Raw genomic sequence first — 21,873 nt, forward strand, 5'->3', positions numbered from 1 at the left:
TATCTATCTATCTATCTTTCTATCTATCTATCTATTTATCTATCTATCTATCTATCTATATGTAGATAGATAAGTAGGTAGCTGGAGATACAGGGGAGGCAGTGACATGGTGCCAGTCCAAAGGCCAGCAGTCTTAAGACCCAGAAAGAGTTGATGTTTCAGTTTGAGTCCAAATACAGGAAAAATTCTCTCTTACTCAGGGGAGGGACTGTCTTTTGGTTCTCTTCAGGGCTTCAGCTGATTAGATGTGGCCCACTCACATTGAGGAGGGCAATCTGCTTCACTCAGCCTACTGATTTTTTTTTTGTCTTTTGTCTCTTTTTTTCCTTAGTCTACTAATTTCAATGTGAATCTCATCTAAAAACACCCTCACAGGAACCCGCAAAATAGAGTTTGTCCAAATATCTGGGCAACTCATAGCCCAGTCAAGTTGATACATAATTAATCCCTGACAGGCTTTGCCTCTGAAGCCCATTCAAAGTAGGGAAATCAGTATTTATTGAGCCCCTCCTAGACCAGACACTCTGTTTATCTCTTCTTATAAGTCAAGAGGTCATTTTTCACCCACTTTGCAAAGCTGGGTGTGAAGATGGTGAGATATAAGAAAGACCTCTCCTGTCTTTCAAATAGGAAGAAAAGTTTCCTCAAAAAATAAACTTATAGAAAAGAGACACAGCCATATCAATGCCTTCAAAAGTAGGGCATTCTTCCTAATACTTTCACAATCATTTTTATTGAACCTGACATTGAAATGCCTTGAGATGAAGCAGGACAGATATAACTTCACCCTGCAGGCAAAGAAATGGGAGTCACAGAGAAAGCAGACAACTTGCTTAAGACCACATGGCAACTTTGAAGCAAACCTAAGACCTGAAGTTCACATTTTCTAACTTTACAGGATGGAGGAAAACTTCAGGCACGTCTGTAATATTTATGTCTGCTAATGCACATGGTGCTGACTGGCCTTACCAGTGGCAGGTGTCATAAGTGGGAAAGATTATGGCTTCCAAGTCAGACAAGTTAGATGTGGATCCCAACTCAACCTTTGTTTTGTTGTTTCACTTTGGGAAATTTCCTTAGTTGTAAAATAAGATAACAACACTGATCTCATTAGCTAGTGTGAGGTTAACACAGTGTAATATATGGAGTGCACAAGGCCAGGTATGTGGTAGAGAATTAAGTAGGGAATTAAGTGAGAAGAGTCCCTAGACCATCATAAGCCTCCAATAAGTGTTAGCCGCCATCATTACTGCTGTTGGGCTGCTGTTTCTGATCCCCAGTGTACGTGGGCCTCCCCCTTCCCAGTTCTGCCATCTTACTACCCCAACAAGATGAGGTACATAGAGGGGGGGAGACTAAGACAGAGGGAGAGGAAATATCCTTCCTTCTCATACTTCATCTGTCTTTCTCGTTACTGGCACCATTAGTTCATTTCTAAATAAGTAATATGACAACAGATTTTTTTTAAAAAATTCACATGTTTTTGTTCAAGTTTTTCCCTGCAATGGCTGCTGAAGTCCTAGGTCTGAAGGTCAGGCATCTGAAACTTGCAACTCTCTGTCTAACCCAAGTACAGTGCTCAATGCAGTGACTTGTATTTACCTGAACCACTGTTGGCTTCAGTTATTCAGAAATCTCACAGGTCAGAGGACCCCAAGCTCTCCAAGTATATTTTGTCTATTTGCCTTTCAAAATTGGTAGTTATTACACAGCTTGGTAATTGGAGGCATTGGTTATTTATCTACCTGAGAAGAAACAATTGGATCATAACTCCTATAAGGCAAGTTTTCTATTTAAGAAAAACAGGAATAGGAAAAATGTTGGAACTCGGCATTTCCCTTGGAGGAAAAGAATATACCAATGGATTTTGGAGTATTTTGTCTCCTCTGGCCTCCAGCCTAGGAATCACTAACTAGCCATGTGGCCGAGGACAGTTTGACTACTTTGCTGATCTGAGCCTCAGTCTGCTTGTCATTAAATTAAGGGATTGGAATGCATTATCTATAGGGCAACTTCCAGCTCTAAAATTCCATAATTCTAGCTAGGATCTACACAAGGCGCTATCCTAGGAAATCCAGCAAGTGAAAAGGAAACCCGCAGGTTTTAAAGAGAAAATCATCTCTTTATTATCCGGTATCTACTACCCAGCCAGGTTATATTGGGCTCATATGAGAGCTCTAGTGGTCCAAAGTTGGTCAGACCTCTGTTTTATTTTGAGAAGAACTAAAGCATACGAGACTTTCCCTTGAGAGACATGGATCCAAAGGGAGTTGACCAAGGATGTGGTAACATGAACAGTGAAGGCAGATGAAGTAATCGATTATTTCCTGTCATTCTGGAGAAATCACTCATTCATGTACATGCTCCTTTGACCAACATTTAAGAGGCAGTGTGGTATGTGGTTAATGGTTCAGGCTCTGGAGTCAGATGCCCTGGGTTCAAATTCTGGTCCCACCACTTCTGTGCTTTGTAGCCTTGAGCAAGTTACCCAACTTCTTATTTTCCCCATCTGCAGTCCTCATCTCAAAGGCTTCCTGTGATAGATAAAAGTGTTACTACACATAGTATAGTGTAGTATACAGATACAGTGCCCAAAATATAGAAGTCTTTCAAGAAGCATAGCTTGTTACCATGGCCAAGCTCTATGTTAGATACAAATGGGAACTCAGAGATGTCTCCATGGACAAGATAATGAAGGACATATAAATGAGGAAGGGGACTGGCAGTCAGGGCAAACTTCATGGAGGAGGTGGCTCCAACTGAGTCTCAATCTTGAGATAAGCCCTCATTAGACAAAGAAGAAAGGTCATTTCATGCAACCTGAGACAGTGTCAACTACAGCAGGAAGGCACAAATCCTCCTTGTATTCAGTTGACTGTATTGGGTCGGGGTGGAGTTTAGGTGAAAGGAGAAAGCTCAGTGGAAGATAAGCTGAAAATATAGGTGAAGCCTGTGGAAAACTTCTTGGGGTGGGGGTGGGGTGATACTCTGTCCCATTGAAGCTGTTTTAAGTGGAAAAAAATGCCATAACCATCAAGCCTTCTGGTTTGGCGCCACTCTGGAAGCAAAGCTGAAATTGCAATAGAAGAGAAGTCAGGGAATGGGGCTGGACTTGGATCTGGGGTCTGATAGATCTTAGAGTTAGTCTGGTAGGAATAAGGAATTTTGTAAATGTTTGCATATTTCTTGATTCTCAGATCCATGTTGATTTCATTATCCCAAGCTGCAACTCTGTACCCATTAAACACTAACCCTCCACTACCACCTCCCTCCAGCCCCTATATTAACCATCATTCTACTTTCTATCTCTTTAAATTTGACTACTCTAGATACTGTATATAAAGGGAATCATACAATATTTGCCCTTTTGTGTCTGGCTTATTTCACTCAGCATAATATCTTCAAAATTGATCCATGTTGTAGCCTGTGTCAGAGTTTCATCCCTTTAAAAGCCTGAATAATATTCTATTGTACATATCTACTACATTTTGTATATCCATTCATCTCTCAGTGGACACCTGGGTTGTTTCCACCTTTTGACTGTTGTGAATAATGCTGCTATGAACATGGGTATACAAAGACCAGTGCAACCCCCTGCTTTCAGTTCTTTGGGGTACATACCCAGAAATGGAGCTGCTGGATCACACATTACATCTGTGTCTAATTTTTAGGAACCAGCATACTGTTTTCCACAGCAATTACACCGTTTTACCTTCTCTGTTAGCAGTGCACAAGGTTTCCGGTTTCTCCACATCCTCATGAACATTTTCCCATTTTTCTCAGAATAGCCAACCTAATAGGTGTAAAGTGGCAGCTTCCATTTTGAGTAAAACAATACTTTACTGTGTGGGGCTGTCTCTTACATTGCAGGAAGTAATATCCCTGCCACTCTTCAACTCACTGGCAGAAAATACTGATTTTTTTTTTCTGTTTTCATAGGTACTGAGCAACAGCTAAACTCTCTGTTTAGTTCTTTTAACATTAGTGGGGCTGCTTGAAGTCTAACTGTTCAGGCATAGTTTAAGGGTCAGCCCAGAGATTTGGGCAAATTTTATGCAGAAAATTTGGGGCTCCCCTGCCTTCTGCTCTCTTGTCCCATGTTTCTCCTCCTCACTTTCCAGCTATCGTGGTTCCCCCACCTCTGTCCTATGGCTCTTCATCCCAGAAAGACGGCAGGCTTCTATTCAAGTTTTCACTACTCTTCCTTCCCCATGTTACTGAGCCAAACTTGGGTCCATTCACCTACGCTCAGTAAAGCCAATCTACTGACACAAGGTCATGGTGAAGGAAAGTGCAGCATTTATTGTAAGGCATCGTACAAGGAGAAAGGGTGGCTCATGTTCAAAACCTCTGAACTCCCCAAAGAGTTTCAGCAAAGCATTTTTAAAGGCAAAGTGAGGGAGGGGCATCCCAGGGGATGTGATCAGTTGTGCACAATTCTCTGATTGGTTGATGGTGAGGTAACAGGGCAGGATCACAGGGGTTAACATGATCAATTCTTAGGCACCAGTAGGTCTAGGGGCTACATACTCATATCATCAAGCAGTTAACTTCTTTGGTGGTGGTTTTAGCATCTGGAAAACAGCTCAGGAAATATGCATCAGATACTATTATCTGGGTACTTCGGAAAGGGGCTACAGCAGAGGACTGGGGAAGGGGTCTGTCCCATGAAGGCCACAGAGGGTCCTGCTCTGTTATACCCATGCTACCCACCACAACCCCACCCCGTCCCATCTGACTTCAGGCTAAAGGCTATAAAAGAGGGAAACTCAGCTACTGCCAAATGAGGACCACTCTCTGGGTTCTGCCTGCTTTTAGGTCACTCGTGAAGCCTTCGGTAATTGTTTTTGGATTTTATTTGAAGTTGACAGTTGTTTTCTGTGGAAGAGTTGACTCCATCATTACTGGAAGCAGAACCTTATCCCCTTTCTCACTATCCACTCCCTCTCATCCTCTGAAAAGCTAGTACTGTCCTGAGAATAAACCCAGTCTTATCTGCCTATTTTCCAAATATTGAACACTGAGTTTTGATTTTGAAATCTTAAGAGCTATTTTATATAACTTTAAAAATAATAATTGATAATAATTAATAATTATTTATCGATGATAACTGATAATTACTTATTAATTGAACAGTTAAAATTCAATAATCTTAAAATTATAGCTCAGTTTCAGAGAAAAAATCACAGTCCACGTCATAGCACTAAGGGAAAAGTCTGCAATGGCTTCACTTTCTTTACTTGTAGTCGTGCGAGTTGAGGCTCCGTCATCACAACTCATTTAATCTCTCCCCTAAATTTTGTTTATGCTCCACAAAATGGCACAACGATTAACCAGAAATGTTTTAAATATCTAGATATGTGGGATGAAAGAGAAATACGAAGTTAATCCTGCAAAACAAATGTCTATAGTGTCAGTATTTTCTCTGGCAGCCTTGGGAAAAAAAGTTGTCAGTTTTCAGATTGGAAAATCGCAATTCTGAGATCTGGGGGTTAAGAAGAGATTTGTCTGCCTTCATCCATTTATTTATTTGCTCAACAAATACACATTAGATTCTATTACATATTAATTCGTTTGTGTAATGAAAATCAATTTAGTAATTTGTGGACTAGTGATTAGCTGGTGTGGTCATACATTCATTTGTCAATAAATTTCATTTACTTCATGAATTTAATTTAGTTAATTTATGGATGAATCCATGCATTAATTTAATTCATCAGTAAACTCCTATGTGTTATTCCAAGGCACTGCAAGATCCTGAAGTGCCTTTTGAAGTATCAATGTAAGTATTAGTTTTGCTCAGCATGGTTTGAACATGAATTACACCTTCCTGCATTATTATTTGAAAACCAGGAGCCCATGCATAGTACATGTATCAGTTTTATCAAGTATTATGTAAAGATGCCATTTTCTGTTTGTCAGTTTCACAATGAAAGACCTAGGTAAATTTCTCATGCTTTTTTGAAGGGGACTTGATTCAATGACATTCATTTTGCCCATTCATTCTGGCAAATGGGCCTCCAGCTCATCTCTGAACCCCTCCCTTCTCCGGCACTTCTTGTCCTGCACCTCCTGGGTTCTGTCCTAAGCTGGTCGTCCTCTCGATTCCTGGGGAATGTCCTCAGTCTCTCCTTTTCTATCTCACATCCACCTGTCTTCTATCTCTAACCTTTCTTCGTCCCCATCCTTTCCCTAAGAAAAAAAATTACTTTGGGGTTTCCTTTATGTAATAATTTTTATGTGCAGTTTCTGAATCCTATTGGAGGGGATTCTAATTCTGATGGTCAGGAATCTTCATTTTTTTCCCACAGATATACAACCTGCATGGTCTACAGGGACTTGAACTTACAAGAGCCTTACACTTGGCTTGATGCTCTGCTGTCACCATCTCAAAATGCTTCAATCATTTTTTTTTAACAAGGTGCATTTTTAAACATTTTTATTTTGCACTGGACCCCCCCCCCCCAAAACTAGGTAGCCAGTCCTGCATTTGGAAGAGGTGCTCAGTGGGTCCGGAATTGTGCAATTCATTAGGGAGGGAAAAGGAACAATCAGAGCTATTTATGACATCATGGGATGCGGGATGAGGAAGTTAGAAAAGGAAGAAAAATGGGATCATCTTTCAGTCATACTTTTTCCGCCTAGGAATCTCCTTAAATCACAGAGTCAGGGTTGGAAGGTATGGGGTAGTTTTCTTGTAAATCCATCAGGCACCTGTTCAAATGATCACAGTCAATTCTGGTCTCGAGGAATCTCTGCCAAATTCTAGAAAAGGAATTTATCTCTAAAACATGGATCGATTTTAAAAGCTCTGCCATGGAATTTACACACTGATTTATCTCCTTCATCTAACAGGTAAACTCATGTAAAAGATGGACAAGTTTATTCCAGGAAAGCCGGGAGCAAAATCTTGTGGCAATAAGGTACTTTACAGATGTTGGCTATAAGGAGTTGTTATGGTGGTTCAGGAAAGAAATCCTGGGAGATTAAATTAGGAAGAAGGCTGTGATGTAGACCTTCTGAAGAGGTACTAGGGGGTGTCCAGGCAGAACATGAGGGAAAACACTGAGATTCGTAAGTAAGTGGAAAACACATGAAATAACTTCAAACTGTCCTGGGGGGAAAAATTGTCTATGTCAATCTAAATAGAAAGGTCCTTGTAATGATTTGTACAGCAGAAAGAGAGGCAGAGTTGAGACAGCAAATTCATGACTTTCTGTTTGCTTTGTGTTGGTCCTTTTGTTGGCTCTCAATTAGTGTAAAATAGTAACAAAAGTCCATTGGGTAAATTGTTTCAAACAGACTAGATCTCGTTGGAATTCAAGGATTTTCAAACAATAGCATTTGAAGACTCTTGGCAAAGTTCTTTCTTTTAATAATTGACTGCTCTTGAAGAGAGATCGTCTTTAGAACATGATTTTCAACATGGGAGCTAAATAGAGCATATAAATGTAAATTTTAGCTCTGTCGAGATGCACTGTTTTATGTCTTATTTGGAGGGGATTCTTGGCATCTGTAGGCATTGTAGGTGATCGTGTATTTTACTAATGATTACTCTGGTCAGTCTTGCAAATCAATTTTTTTTCTGCAAGTCTGTTTCCATTGTGTCTTTTAACACAGAGAGAGAAGTGATGGTGCCGTGAACTCAACAACCAAGTCTAAACATTGCATACGGGGCATTAAGTGCTTCCTTTAATACAAACTGCTAAAGTGAGCAAGGGAAGTATATCTTGCTGTTTTCATGAAATTCCTGATTACTGCGCTGAGCTTGAGGTATGGAGGGCAGGAAATTCTCAGCCAAGGAAACGCCTCTCCATATCCAGCATCCGGCGAAAGAAGATAAACTCCATCAAAGAGTAGAACCATGATCTATATCTTTTTTTTTACTGTGAGACCTCATATAAGTATATATGTTCATGTATCTTAGCTGAAAGGACTGTTTACTGTTCTGTGACTTATGTACTATTTAATATCAATATTTGATTTTTAAAAGTCAATTTAAAAGTCAGGATTTTTCTTTAAGTTTATAAATCTTATTTGCTTTATATAATATAATACCAAAAAAATTCTAGAAATCACTCTTTGATTACCCTTTGAAGCCCCTTTAAAACCTAAGCTCTTTAAAACATTTTTAATTGCATCTATATTTATACAGTTTATATATTTGGCTTTATTTCTAAGTCCTTCAGTTGTCCCTTTCACACCAAAAGTTCCCAAAACTTACTTAAGTGATTATATATCTAATATATATAATATGATAATATAGCCATTATGCATATCTAGTTATATATAATCTTAAATTCTCCAAAATTTTTCAGTATTGTTTATGAATTGGGTTTTACCTTGTCAACTTAAAAATTGTGAGTCTAAATTATCCATGTCATTTATTCTTTTAGACAACACAAACATTTCAAATGCAAGACACACAAAATTTTACACAGAATTTAATATAAAAATTTAAATACAAATTGCATTTACTTAATTATCTTTAGACTCTTCTAAGCTGGCCTGGTGGTATACCCCCCAAGGAATCAATTATAGTATCCCACATTAATTTCATTTCTCTTTCCAAGTATTTTCCCCAAGTATTTGGGGAATATTGTTCCAAGGTAGTGGAATTTCCATTCCGAGTGCATTGGGGTGACCTCAGAGATTCAGTAGCATATAAATTAGAGAGACTGGCCTGGGTGTGAAATGAAGAGCCACTGACATCCACCATAATTTTTTTCACCTGTAGACTGTCACATTGAACCTTTTTTAAAAACTGAGGTGAAGTTCATGTAAGATAAAATTAACTTTTAAAATAAAAAATTCAGGGCATTTAGTACATTCACAATGTGTGAGACCGTCCCCTTTACTTAGTTGTAAAACATTTCCATCACTCCAAAATAAAGACCTGAACCCACTAGGCAATTACTCCCCATTACTCACTACCCCAGTCCCAGGTAACCACTAATCCACTTTTTATTCCTATGGATTTACCTATTCTGGAGATTTCATATAAATGGAATCATACAACATGGGAATTTTTGCATCTGGCTTCTCTCACTTAGCATATTTTTGAGATTCATCCATGTTGTAGCATGTATCACTACTTTATTCCTTTTGTGGGCTAAATAATATTCCATTGTATGGATACACCACAATTGGTCTATCCATTAACAGATGTTTGGGCTATTTCCACCTTTTGACTATTGTGAACAATGCTGCCATGAATGTGCCTGTACACACATTTGTGAAAACACCTGTTTTCAGTTCTCTTGGGTCTATACCTGGGACTGGAATTGCTGGGTCATGTGTGGTAATTCTCCATTTTGCTTTTTGAGAAACTGCCAAACTTTTTCACAGCAGCTGAACCATTTTATATCCCCACTAGCAATGTAGGAGGGTTCCAATTTATTGACATCCTACCCAACACTTGCTACTTTCCATTAAAAAAAAAATTATAGCCATCCTAGTGGGTGTGAAGGGCTATCTTATTATGGTTTTGATTTGCATTTCCCTAATGACTAATGATGTTTGAGACTTCTAATTAATGGCTTCTGCCAACGGGAGACTCCAGGTCATTGTCCTATCCTGTAGGTCCTCTGAATTCATGCTCATTCTTTTGTAATTACTCTCAATTGTGTCCTCTGATTAGGGCAAATTATATTATGTGACCCTCTTTCCATATCTTAATTCTAGTCCCCCTGTTTGCTCCACAATCTAATTGGATTCAACCAATCTATGTAATGCTTGTTTCTGCTCTGAATTCTTTTCATATTCTCTCTGGCAGAGCTGCGACTTTAAACAGCTTGTATGACATCTTTCAGCTTGTCTCTCCTGTCTGTTTAGTTGCATGGTCAATTTCTAAAGTCATTCTAATTATAACATGCTAAATATAATATTAAATATATAGGGAGGTAGGAAATTTCAGACTGTGATAAAAGTACTTTTGGGCAGAATCAGATTGCAGTACTTTAAGAATTAATAACTACTCATTTAGGAAATTTTCCTTTTTAATCTAATGACCACAATGGGGACTGCAGTGTTCAAGCAATGACAGTTTACCTAAATTGCTTGGCATTGGGGGGCAGTCATTGGTGCCTGGAACGAACTAGGCTCACCAGGGCCTGCCTTGTAAATGTCCTTTCTAAAGCTCACCTTCAGGCCATGATCATATCTAATTAGAAGTGTCCTGAGAGGGGAGAGATGATGAGAACAGGGAGCACAGGTCAACTGGTACAGAAGAAAATCAGGATCACAGATGAGGGTTTATTGTGTGACGGCCAAGGGATGGAGCGAGGCACAGGCAGCTCATGTGAGGACAGATCAGACACAAATTCAAGGTCACTGATCAGGTCCTCTGTGGTACTTTTTAGGCATGGCCCAAAGAGCTCGGAGATTTACAAGACACCTAATGCTATATGACGATCCATCTCAAATATCACAATGTTTCCATGAAAGTCAGGTCCTGTGATAGCTAAGGCCTCAGATGAGAAACCACATAGCAGACATGTTGGTGGGGAATCTGCTCTTTTGCATCTATCTACAGTCCAAGTCTTCCAGCTCTTGGACAATTGTCCAGCACAATTGAAAAGTCAAAACTGCCATTCAAACATAAAACAGCATTGTTTTTCTTGTCCCCCTAATGAATTGTATATTGAAGACAGAGGAGAGGAGAGGGGTCTGTGTTAATTCAAGCTACAAAGAGTCTTATGTAAATCCGGTGACACCCAGGGACTGGCAGTGACCAGCAGTGGCCGGCCCTCAAAAAACTAAATGAAATCATCACCGTAACAGGAGGTGGCTTTTCTCTCCTCTTCTGCTTTGCCAGCTTCAAAACCACTGCGATCTTAAAAGAGTCCCAAGAGGACTTTGGGGGAACCCAGTGTCCCCAGCCTCTCGTTGGCCCTAATGAGGGAGGAGGATGTGCTTTGCTTTGATGTACAGCTGTAGGTTTTTTTAATGGGGTGGGCAAGAGATCAGATTCCACGAGGACATCTCCTTTTAAGCCTTGATTATTCAGCAGCCCTGTTGAAATTGCTATTCATTTATCTACAAGCAGCTGCACACAGGGTTGGATGGTTTGTTTTTCATGTCACACTGAGCGGGGCTGAGCTTAGGCACTCCTAATATTTATTCAATTTCAATTATTCCTTGGTGCCACTTTTTTTTCTTCTTCTAAGCAATAGCACTACATTCTGAAGTCGCTAGAATTTCACCATAAAAATGAGCAAAAGAAATCTGATCTGGATTGTAAACCACAGCTCTGTTCCCATAGGAGCCAAACCCTTTCTGTCCCTTCCCCCTTTCCTCTTCCACACGACGTGAATGCCTATTTTGGCACATCATGTCACAGCTGCAAAGCAGGCTGGTCCCTCCTGTTTGCCTGTTCTGATGGGCTCCCCACAGGGCTGCCAGAGCCATCACAGTCATGATTGTCAGGGCCCAGCTTGGAGCAGTTACAAATTCTGTATTTCAGAGCAGGGGCCAAGCTCCGCTCACTGTCCCAGAAAGGTGTGTGTGGTTGAATGAAGTCTTGTCATAGCATCAAAGCACAAGGAATGAAGGGTGACCCTGAGATGGAGCACAGATTTGGTGCCAAGTTGGAAAACTGGCAGGGCTAGAAGGGATACACACACACACACACACAAGTGACATTCTGATCAACAAATTTATTGTCACGCATCTAATTCAGTGGACCACCAGGAGCACAAGTGTGCCTCACTCTTGAATATTTACTGAGCAAGATAAACTTAGTTATGTATGTGCTCTTGGTTTAGAAGATCTCTGCATTATTTTTTTTAATATTTTATTTTATTTGTTTTTTAAACATTTAATACAATTTTTAAAGATTACTTTCCATTTATAGCTATTATAAAAAATTGGCTATATTCCCTGGTTGTACAGTACATCCTGGAGCCTAATTTACACCCAGTAATTGGTTACCCCCACTCCTCTCCCCTATATTGCCCCTCCCCCTAGACCTCTGCATTCTTGATTTAAGGGTTCCACTCCCCCTGTTCTTTTCCTCCCTGCACATGTCAGCTGCTTGAGCTGTTTTTGTTATACATGCAGACTTCGTGCCTAAATGTGGATTTCTACCCAGGGACGTTCAAGCGCCTTGGGAGCTGACCCCCAACTTCTCTTACTTTGAGATAAAATGGGTTGAACAATTCCTGGGCCCAGGGGGAACCGGCTCTGTCATCTCTTCCCCAGTCTTTTCAACCAGCATTGGAGTAGCTTCCACACGTCACTCATCTCCTGATGGATTTCGTGGTTTTATTTATTGTTCTTAGTATCACTAGATCGTTTGCTTTGTTCACAGGCATTTTTCAGAGACCAGTGATTATTGAATGGTCCTCCATGTGTTTTCTGAGTTGGGCACCCGCCTCACCTGCCTCTATATTGTTTCATGTTTGCTAAGAATCACGTGAGGTAAGTACCATGGTACCTGATGACACTGGCAACTGACATTTGACCGTCCTCCATTACCCAGAAGAATGCTTTGTAACTGATGTTGGCAATTTCACTAAAAATCGGTGTCCTCGGCAACATTGAGTGTTACTGTGGAGAAAGATGAGTTTGACATTTTTGCTTAAGAGTAGAAAAATCATGGGAAAACGGAAAGTTGTATCTGCCTTTAGAATGTAAAACCCACTTGTGAGATCTTTATCTTGAAGTCTGAATTCATCACATCCTCCATATATATTCGTGCTCCTTTTGCTTTTTCCATATCTCTGTGCTGCTCACTCTCCATGGAATATTTGTGCCTTTTCTGTAGGTGATGCCCTTTAAACAGATGTCCACTGAGCCACCTCCTGGATTGACTGTCACTCTGAATTCTCTCTGTCAGATGGACAGGGTGAGTCCCATGCATCCTAGACTCTTGCAGCTGATGGACTGTTCTCCACACACTCCTGCTTCTACAGATTGGATTGTTTTCTTACTGAGGAAAAAAGGCGTTTGCTTCAAACTTGTTTATGCCTGTTGTTATTATAATACTGTAATATAATTAAACATGAAATAAGTCAACAGAATATGAGTGCCAGATGAAAGGGGATGGTTGTTACAAAAATCAAATCAAATACTTGGGAAAGAATGACAATGAGCTGCTGAAGACAAATGGCTGTCAAATTAGGTGTGGGCGAGTGAATTCTCTAAGACGAGTGAAGTAGTAAAAATCAAGAAGGATTCTTTACTCAGATTTCTTTGTAATTGCCTCCCCATTCCAGCTCCCATTTAAATAAACAAACTGGAAATCGTGTAGTTAATTTGTTATGGGTATGGTTTGTACAGGAAGGAAGGCAAAAGAATTCCAATTAGAAGGTATATACTTAAAACAAAATCTTGACCCTACAACCAAGTAACCTGGTAAATAAATGCCCAGTGTAAGTTCACATTCAATTAAGGGTTCAAGATGTAGATTATTTGATATAATTGCCTGCTCTGGTTAATTGCCCATCTACCTGAACCTAGAGCTAAAAAAAGTCTCTCCAGCGCACAGACCCTTTAGCATACATCTTGGGTGATATCTCCTCTGGGAAGCCTTCTCTGAGTCCCCTCCCCAGCCCGAGTTAAGCTTCTCTCATCTCGGCTCCCACCTGTTTGTCCATCACGGTATTTTATTACATCATAACTATTTGCATAGTTGTCTGTCTCCTCCACTGGGCTGTGAGCTTGCTGAGATCAGCAAACACATTTTTAATCTCTAAATTCTTAGGTCCTGAAACACTGCCCAGCCCCAGTGTGGATGCACGAAGGCTCATTGAATGAAGGTTGAGAAACAGAGTTCTTTAAAGGTGTTGAGGGAATAACCAAGATTAAAAAAAAAAACAGGTGTATCACTTTATGGAAAGACCGTGAAAAAACTTTGTTGGTAGAAGGGATTCGTTTCTCTGACATTTGAGATGTGTTCTGTAATGAGCCTAAAGAGCAAGTGCCTGGGAGACATAGAGCAACTAATATGAATTTTTAGGTATTGTGTGTTGTCTGGACATGTCTTCTCCTAACTGCGAGATATTTTTGTAGGTCTTTTTTCACCCTGCAGAATTTTTGCCCCCCACTCCTTTTTTTTTTTTAACCCTCTCTGGTCTGTATTCTCTTTCCAGCAAGTAACAGGCAAGCTGTGGACCAGGGCTGGTACCACCCCACATCGACTGGGAAAGCCTCAAAGAATCTGAATCCTTCCGTTTCAAATCTTATTTATTCTCCTCCCTCTCTTTCCTAACCTCAAATCCACATGTGTGTCTAGTCTAGGAGTCTAGGGGAATTCTCAAGGCCATGTATCCTGTTTCCTTTAATAGACTTGCAGCCCAACTAAGCTAAGAATTATCTTTTTTTTTTGTCCTTTACATTCTTTAATTCCTTGGTCTTAACTCTTTAATTATACATCTTGCTTTAATTTTCCCTTGCCCTGTGGCATTTGGCTTATGTCTAGCCACAAAATGTTCCATTTTGTATACATTTTAAAAACTGATCCACATGAGGAAATATTTCATCCAAAGTGTATTGTACAGTTTGAACACTCAAGAGCTTAGAATCAAAGAGTCTGCAATAGGAGTCAGTCACAGAACACAAATGACACAGGAGCAGTTGAACAGAAAACTTTTTAAATGAATCTGTTTAAATCAAGCATCAGTTTAATGGGTGCTTTGAAAACATGTAAAATATGGACCTGAATCTCATTCTTCTCATTTGCTGCAAACATGCCCCTTTCCATGGAGTCCCCTGAAAGGGATGCCAAATTTGAAAAACAGAGAAGCTAAGTAATAAAACTCTCCTTATTGCCAGTGAATGATTATCTACATTAAAAATCCCAAGGGATTCTTTAAAAAAAATTTCCTAGAAGTAGTATGAGACTTTATTAAGTTCATAGGATACAAGGTCAACATATGGAAATCAATTGTAGTTCTATAATTCAGTGATAAATAATTAGCAGTTGAAATTTTTAAAAATGTATCCTTTAGAATAGCATCAAAACCATGAAATGTGTAGGGATAACTTTAATAAAATATGTGCAAGGTCTGTGGGCTGAAAAGTGCAAAACATTAATGAGAGAAATCTAAAAAGACCTAAATAAATGGAAATATATACCATGTTTATGGATTAGAAGACTAAATATTGTTAAGGTGTCAGGTCTCCCCAAATCGATCTGCAGATTTACTATGATCTCAATTTAAATCCCAGGAAGTTTTTTGAAAAAAGATTGACATGTTGATTCTAAGGTGTATATAGAAAAACAAAGAACCTAGCATAACCAAAGTAATTTTGAAGAAAACCAAAGTTGGATGACTCATGCTGCCTGATTTCAAGACTTATTATCAAGGAAGACAAATAATATAGTGTGATATTGATAAAAGGATAGAGCTAGAAATACATGGGACAGAATGGAAAATCCAGAAATAGACCCACATTTATATAGTCAGTTGATTTCCAGCAAAGCTAACAAAGTAATTTGATGCATAAAAAAATGGTCTTTTCAATAAGTGAGGCTGGAGCAATTGCAAATCCATATGCAAACAAAAAAGAAAGGAAGAAAAAGTGAAACTCACCTTTACTTAGCACCATATGCAAAAATTAATAGAAATATTAATGAAATAGATCATAAACCTAAATATAAACACAAAAAAACTATAAAACATCCAGAAAAAAACATAGGAGAAAATATTTTTGACCTTGGCTTGGGCAAAGGTTATTTAGGTACAAAACAAAAACGCAAACCATAAAAGAAAAATGGGTAAGTAGGACATCATTATATTTAGTTTTTTCTCCTTCAGAAGACATTGTTAAGAAAATAAAAAGAGAAATCACAGGCTGGGATAAAACATTCACAAAACATACACCTGATAATGGATAAAAGAACTCTTAAGACTCTTTTATCCATTATCACCAAGAAAACACACAACAAATAAGAACTGGACTTGAACAGACAGTTCAGTAAACAAAATATATGGATAGCAAGTAAGCACGTGAAAAGATGTTCAAAATCATAGGCCATTAGGGAAATGAAAACTAAAACCACAATGAGCTATCACTATACACTTACTAGAATGGCTAGAACAGAACAGGACAACATCAAGTGCTGGAAGGCTGTAGAACAACCAGAGCTCTCTTGTGTCGTTGACGGGAGTGGAAGCACAGGTGCTGTGGAGAACAGCCTGGTAGCTCCTATCCAGCAAAATGTACGCTTACCATATGTGTTAGTTTCCTAGGACTGCTGTGCAAAGTATCCCAAACAGGTGGCTTACAACAGGTATTTATCATCTCACACTTCTGGGAAGTCAACTTGTCAGCAGACCCACACTCCGTCTGAAACTTATATGGGGTTATCAGTCCCTGAATCTCCGACTGCTGGTGTTTGCCAGCAACCCTCGATGTTCCTTGGCTTATAGATCCATCACTCCAGTCTCTGCCTGTGTTGTCACATAGCCATCTTCTTTTCGTGTGTCTCCATGTCTGTGTCTCTTCCCCTCTTACAAGTTTACCAGTTAGGTAAAGGGCCCGCACTACTCCAGTATGACCTCATCTTTTAAAATTACATCTGCAATAACTTTGTTTCAAAGTAAAATTACGTTCTGGGGTACTCGGGATTAGGACTTCAACGTATCTTTTCAGGGGGAAGCAATTCAACTCATGATACCATACAACCCAAAAATCCCACCCCTAAGTATTTACTTAAGAGAAATGAAAACATATGTCCTCACAGAGACCTATATGAGATGTTTACAGCAGCTGATTCATAGTCACCCAACCCTGGAAAATGTAGAAACATTCATCAACTATAAATGGATAAATTGTGGTACATCCATGCAATGGAGTACCTTTTGGCAATAAAAGGACCAAACTACTAACACATCCAAAACCATGGATGAATTTCAAAACTTCACATTTAGTGAAAGAAGCCATACAGAAAAGACTGCAAACTGTTTAATACCATTCATTCATCATTCTAGAAAAGGCAAAAAACTGTGAGGCAAAAAGTCAGAGGAGCAGTTGCAGGACCTAGAGGTGGGAGCAGAGTATTGATCACAAAGTGGCATGAAACCACTTTTTCAGGTGATGAAATTGTTCTCTCTCATAATTGTGGTGGCAGTTATACAACCACATACATTTGTCAAAATTCAGAGAGCTGCACATTCAAAAGAGTAAATTTCACTGTGTGTAAATTATACCTCAAGAAAACTGACTTTTACAAAAATGTTTATACACTGCAGTGTGAAAATCAAAAGTACTCAAAAAAAAAAAAAGACCCAAGACTCTTTGAGCTCTCACCCAAAGAAGTCTGCTTATAAACTATTCAAATCTGAGGAATTAAAGTTTCTAACAAAGATTGTTAAACATTGTAGGGTTAACTGAAATTAATGAAGGTCATTATAGTTTCCCCTGGCTGGAAATCGGGAAAGGAAATCTCCAAGGGTCAGGGTCTGTGCTTTGGGGGAATGGTCCTCTAATAAATACAGGGAGCAGCCCTCAAGATAGCCCAGATTTAGAAAATCTAAATGTCAAGCAGCAGCCAGGGCCCAGCCCAGACCTTGCGTGTGCCTGGGGCTATTTCTTTGGCATCTACCTGAACGTTCCCCACGGCTTGTTTCTATTCTCCTGACAGCTCTTCCTGAGATGGACTGTGTTCTGCCTTCCCTACCAGGACAACTACTGGTATTCAACTGTCTTGACTCCGGTCTTATCCTGCTATTTTTGTCAGAGCTCAAACACCGACAGCTACTTCCATGTTTCCTCAATTCAAGGGAGCCATCAGTTATGAAATTATGATACAGGCACACCTCAGAGATATTGTGGGTTCAGTTCCAGAGCATGGCAATAAAGTGAATATAGCAATACAGCAAGTCACACGACTTTTTGGTTTCCCAGTGCATGTAAAAGTTATGTTTACACTACTGTGGTCTATTAAGTATGCGATAACATTATGTCTTAAAAAAAGTACGTATCTTAATTTTAAAAATGCTTTATTGCTAAAAAATGATAACCATCACCTGAGCCTTCAGTGAGTTGTAGCAGGCACATCAAAGGTCACTGATCACAATCATCGTAACAGATATAATTGTAATGAAAAAGCTGACATATTGTGAGAATTACCAAAATGTGACACAGAAACACAAAGTAAGCAAATGATGCTGGAAAGTGGCACCGATGGACTTGCTCAATGCAGGACTGCCACAGACCTTCAACTGGTTTAAAAAAAAAAAAAGCAGTACCTTTGAAGCACATAAAGAAAGTACAGTAAAATGAGGACAAAAAGCAAAGAAGGAATTCTACCTTAAGACACATCTTGGATGTACAAAGTAAAGCAGAGATGCTCACAGACACAGTCCAGAACTACGGCAGCTTGACGCTGAGATGCTGAGCGTGGTTCTCACGGAAGAGGGCTTGGCGGGGCCCCTCTCCCTGCTGGGGCGCTCACTGCTTCTATGACATCTTGCCACAAAGCGAATGCTGAACGCTATTTTCGCTTTTCGACTTTTCTCATGAAAGCATAAATCCTCTTTGGATTTTTTCGGTTAGTGAAAACAAGTGTGTCTTTCATAAAAGCGAGGTGGTAAAAAGCAAACTTTCCAGACTCGGGGGCTACTTGTACTGAGTGACAGAGACAGAATGCACCATTTCATCTTCAATTGTATTCTGTGTAGAGCAATTTTGTTTCTTAAACTGTGTCTCCCACGTGGTTTGACTTCTTCTTGGGCAAGACCAGGGCTCTGTCTCTCTCAGCCGTTTCTAGTTGAGGAGATGCCTGTCTTCCCCAGGGAAAGGCCCTCCCCCTTTGTAGACACTCTTGTCTTGATACATAACAACCACTTACAAGGGGCCGAGCAAGAATCCCACACATGCCTCAACAGGAAGGTTTGTTTCCTGAGTTTAAGTCACAGTGAAAACCAGGGCATGACCTTCACAAAAAAAAATCTTAAAATATCCCATGTCTTTCTCTCTGCTAATTTCCTTTTCCTTCCCAGCCTCTTTGTTTCCTCTGCTCCCCTCCCACCCTACTCTTGTCCCCAGTAACTTCTTCCTTTTCTCTTTCCCTTTTCTTTTATTGTTCCTTCTCCCTTTCCTTCTCTTCCTCCTTCTGCTCTTATCTGCTCACCTGCACTTCTTATTTTTACTTTATTTTTCTACATTTGCTATTGTCTCTTTAACAATAGTTAACAGTTAAATAAGGGACTGTGTGTCTGAGTGTGTCTTTCATGATAGCTGTTCTTACTCAGTCAAGGGTTGTTCTTATAAACTAGGAGAAAATCTGCTGCAAACTTGCCCACTGTTTACTCCCAGCATCCCTCCACTTTCTCATACCAGGCAGACCTAAGTGAGCAACAATACCCTTTATTAGCCTCTTGGTGTGATTCCAGCTCATGCATATTCATATTTCTACCTCATTAGTAGTCCCCTGGGCTGACTCTGTGTCATTGGGAGAGCACTGAGAATTGTGAATATCTCAGTTGAAACAATGTCCCTTGTCTTCCCATTTGCCTTGATATATTTCAAAGCCCAAGCTTCCAATTGTTCCAAAGACTGCTGATCAGATTATTTTCCTTTATAGAAAACTGAGACTTAACAAAAGTTATTCCAGCAAATGAGCAATGTGCCTTTAGCAAAATTCCTCATAAAGATACTCAGTTGGGCCTTTCACAAGGAGATCAGAATTGTTTTTTGAAATAATGCCTCTAAGAACCTTTTTATAACAAAGTAGGGAAATAGCTAACATCTTTTGGAAAGATTTAAAATAATTGTTGCAGAAACAAACTCATAGACATACAAAACAAACTTATGATTACCAGGAGGGAAGAGGGTGGGAAGGGATAAACTGGGAGTAACCAATATCTTGTAGGAACCTATAAAGAAAAATAATATGAAAAGAAACATATGTATGTGCATGTATGACTGAAACATTATGCTGTCCACCTGGTGTAAACCGTGTGGAGTGGATGTAAGGAAGGGAGTATTGGTGGCTGCCCATCCACTGAGGGTTATCTGTGGTCCAGGCAGAACTGGATAGTGATGGAGAGAAACATGTGACTATGAGAGAAATCCAGTGAAAGCAATGGATTGGTTTTGGGACCCAAGTGGATGTGAGGCCTGAGAGAGGAAATAAAGGTTGTTCTAAAGTTGTAGGAGGGTGACTGTCAGGGGTCCTCTTGATAAGGGGCAGCTGGGAAGTAGGGAAGTTAAGAGTGAAAAGGGAAGTTCTGCTTTTAATTGGTCACATTCATAAATTGTCTCTCAAAAAGATTAAGCCCATCCCTAACCAAGCCATGAGTATCATTAATCATCCTTAAAATAAATTTCCATAGTACTTGATTCCTCCTAATTCTGTGACAAAATTTTAATTGCCAATTCAAGCCCCTGAAAGTTCCTGGGACTCTTCCAGTTTCCTGTTTCACCCTGAGTTGTTTGTAGCAAGTGGAATTTTTCCATTTCATTTAACTTTTCAGATAAAGTTGTTCTTTGTGTTTTGATATTCCGAGCATCCATACTCTTTGAGTGTCTGTAGTTTTGTCTTTGTCTCCATTCCTAATATATATTTTTCTACTTTGTCTCTCTGTCCCATTTTGTACAGAGGTTTGTCAATTTTATTGGTCTTTCAAAGAGAAAGATAGCTTCTATTATATTTTTGCATTTCTTTCATTTAGCCTTTTGAGGGGTTGTTTCTGCTCTCATGGAGATGAGAGCAGATGGCTTAGCAGTTGTAGGGAGGAGTGATCTGGGAAAAGCAGGTGCATGTCAAAGTACAGTTTCTTGCTATGTGTCTCGGCTGTTAACTTGCAAAAGGGCGACCATTGGGGCAAACTGGAATCAGAACAAGGCAGGTTGCTCCAAGTGATGACAGTGACTGAGGCCAATGCGGAGGATTACAAAACATCTCCAGAAACTATCCTTCAGCCGCCCCAGAGGAACTCTGCCCTTTTATCATTCGTTCTTTCTCTCTTTTTCCTTATCAGGTTCAAGTCTTTATTAATGTTAACATTCCCAGCCACAGGTGACACTAGGCAGCGTTTTAGTCCAGATTAAATTTTGGTGGAACACATAAAAGAATGTTATCAGTCGAAGAACATTTTTTAAAGCCCGGTAATCATTAGCACTTCAAATGTGTGTCTGAGATACAGATCTCTGGGCTGAGTTAATCAGCAAACTTTCTCTGGCAAGACTTAGCGTTAGCTGCAGTTTGGACTTCAGTTGCAAGCCCAAAGTGGATTGAGCAGTTTCCCCTTCCAGCCAAGACTCGGTGGCAACAGAAAAATACTAACATTATAATTTTGAGATATAAGATATATGTATATACACTCCTGTCTACATATACGTATGTGTGTATGTGTAATAGTCCTGTAATTTTTAAATGGAAGATACATACATCTAGGTGTAGATTGCTAGAGAATCATTAACCACTGCATCCAGAGCAAACAGCTTGCAGTGAGTTAGATACCTTGTCCAGAGTCACCAAGCTATTTGGTAGCAGAGCCATGATTTAGACCTCTTCTGTCCTAGCCTGTGCTTTCTTCTCTAATTCTATGAACTTGTATTATTGCCTTGCTTAAAAGGTACATGAGTATAAATAAAAGGCATTCAACCAGTTGCTACCGTTATTGAAGGAATACACCCTGTTAATAGAAATGTACCTAGCATGTGTAGCAAGAAGGAAAACTGGCGCACAATTAGAATGTTCCCAGTGAACTGGACACTCATTTTCTAGGTTAGTTATTAGAACTGGGACATGTAGAGGGAGTGCCTTTACTATGCCTGCATGCAGACACGGTTTGTTTCCTTATTAGTGTCTAACACTGAGTTATCTTAATGTTTTTGACAGGATGAGGGTTTGAGTGTTTCTTCCCTTCTCTTTGCTTTAAAAGATTTTAGTTTTAATATACAGGAAGACTCTCAGGA

At 39.6% G+C, this 21,873-nt stretch overlaps 1 protein-coding gene and 1 long non-coding RNA gene across 2 annotated transcripts in view; both read left to right on the top strand.

The window, feature by feature from the left end:
- The window catches only part of FAM107B (family with sequence similarity 107 member B), a 187,504-nt gene that overhangs the window by 92,299 nt on the left and 73,332 nt on the right, over positions 1–21,873 (top strand). The window lies entirely within an intron of this gene.
- On the top strand, positions 6,595–7,976 carry LOC140691584 (uncharacterized). The gene is made up of 3 exons (XR_012067338.1): positions 6,595–6,679; positions 6,856–6,923; positions 7,621–7,976. It is a non-coding gene; the product is annotated as an uncharacterized lncRNA (long non-coding RNA).

Source organism: Vicugna pacos, chromosome 35 (assembly GCF_048564905.1).
Source record: "Vicugna pacos chromosome 35, VicPac4, whole genome shotgun sequence".
In the NCBI taxonomy this organism is placed as follows: Eukaryota; Metazoa; Chordata; class Mammalia; order Artiodactyla; family Camelidae; genus Vicugna; species Vicugna pacos.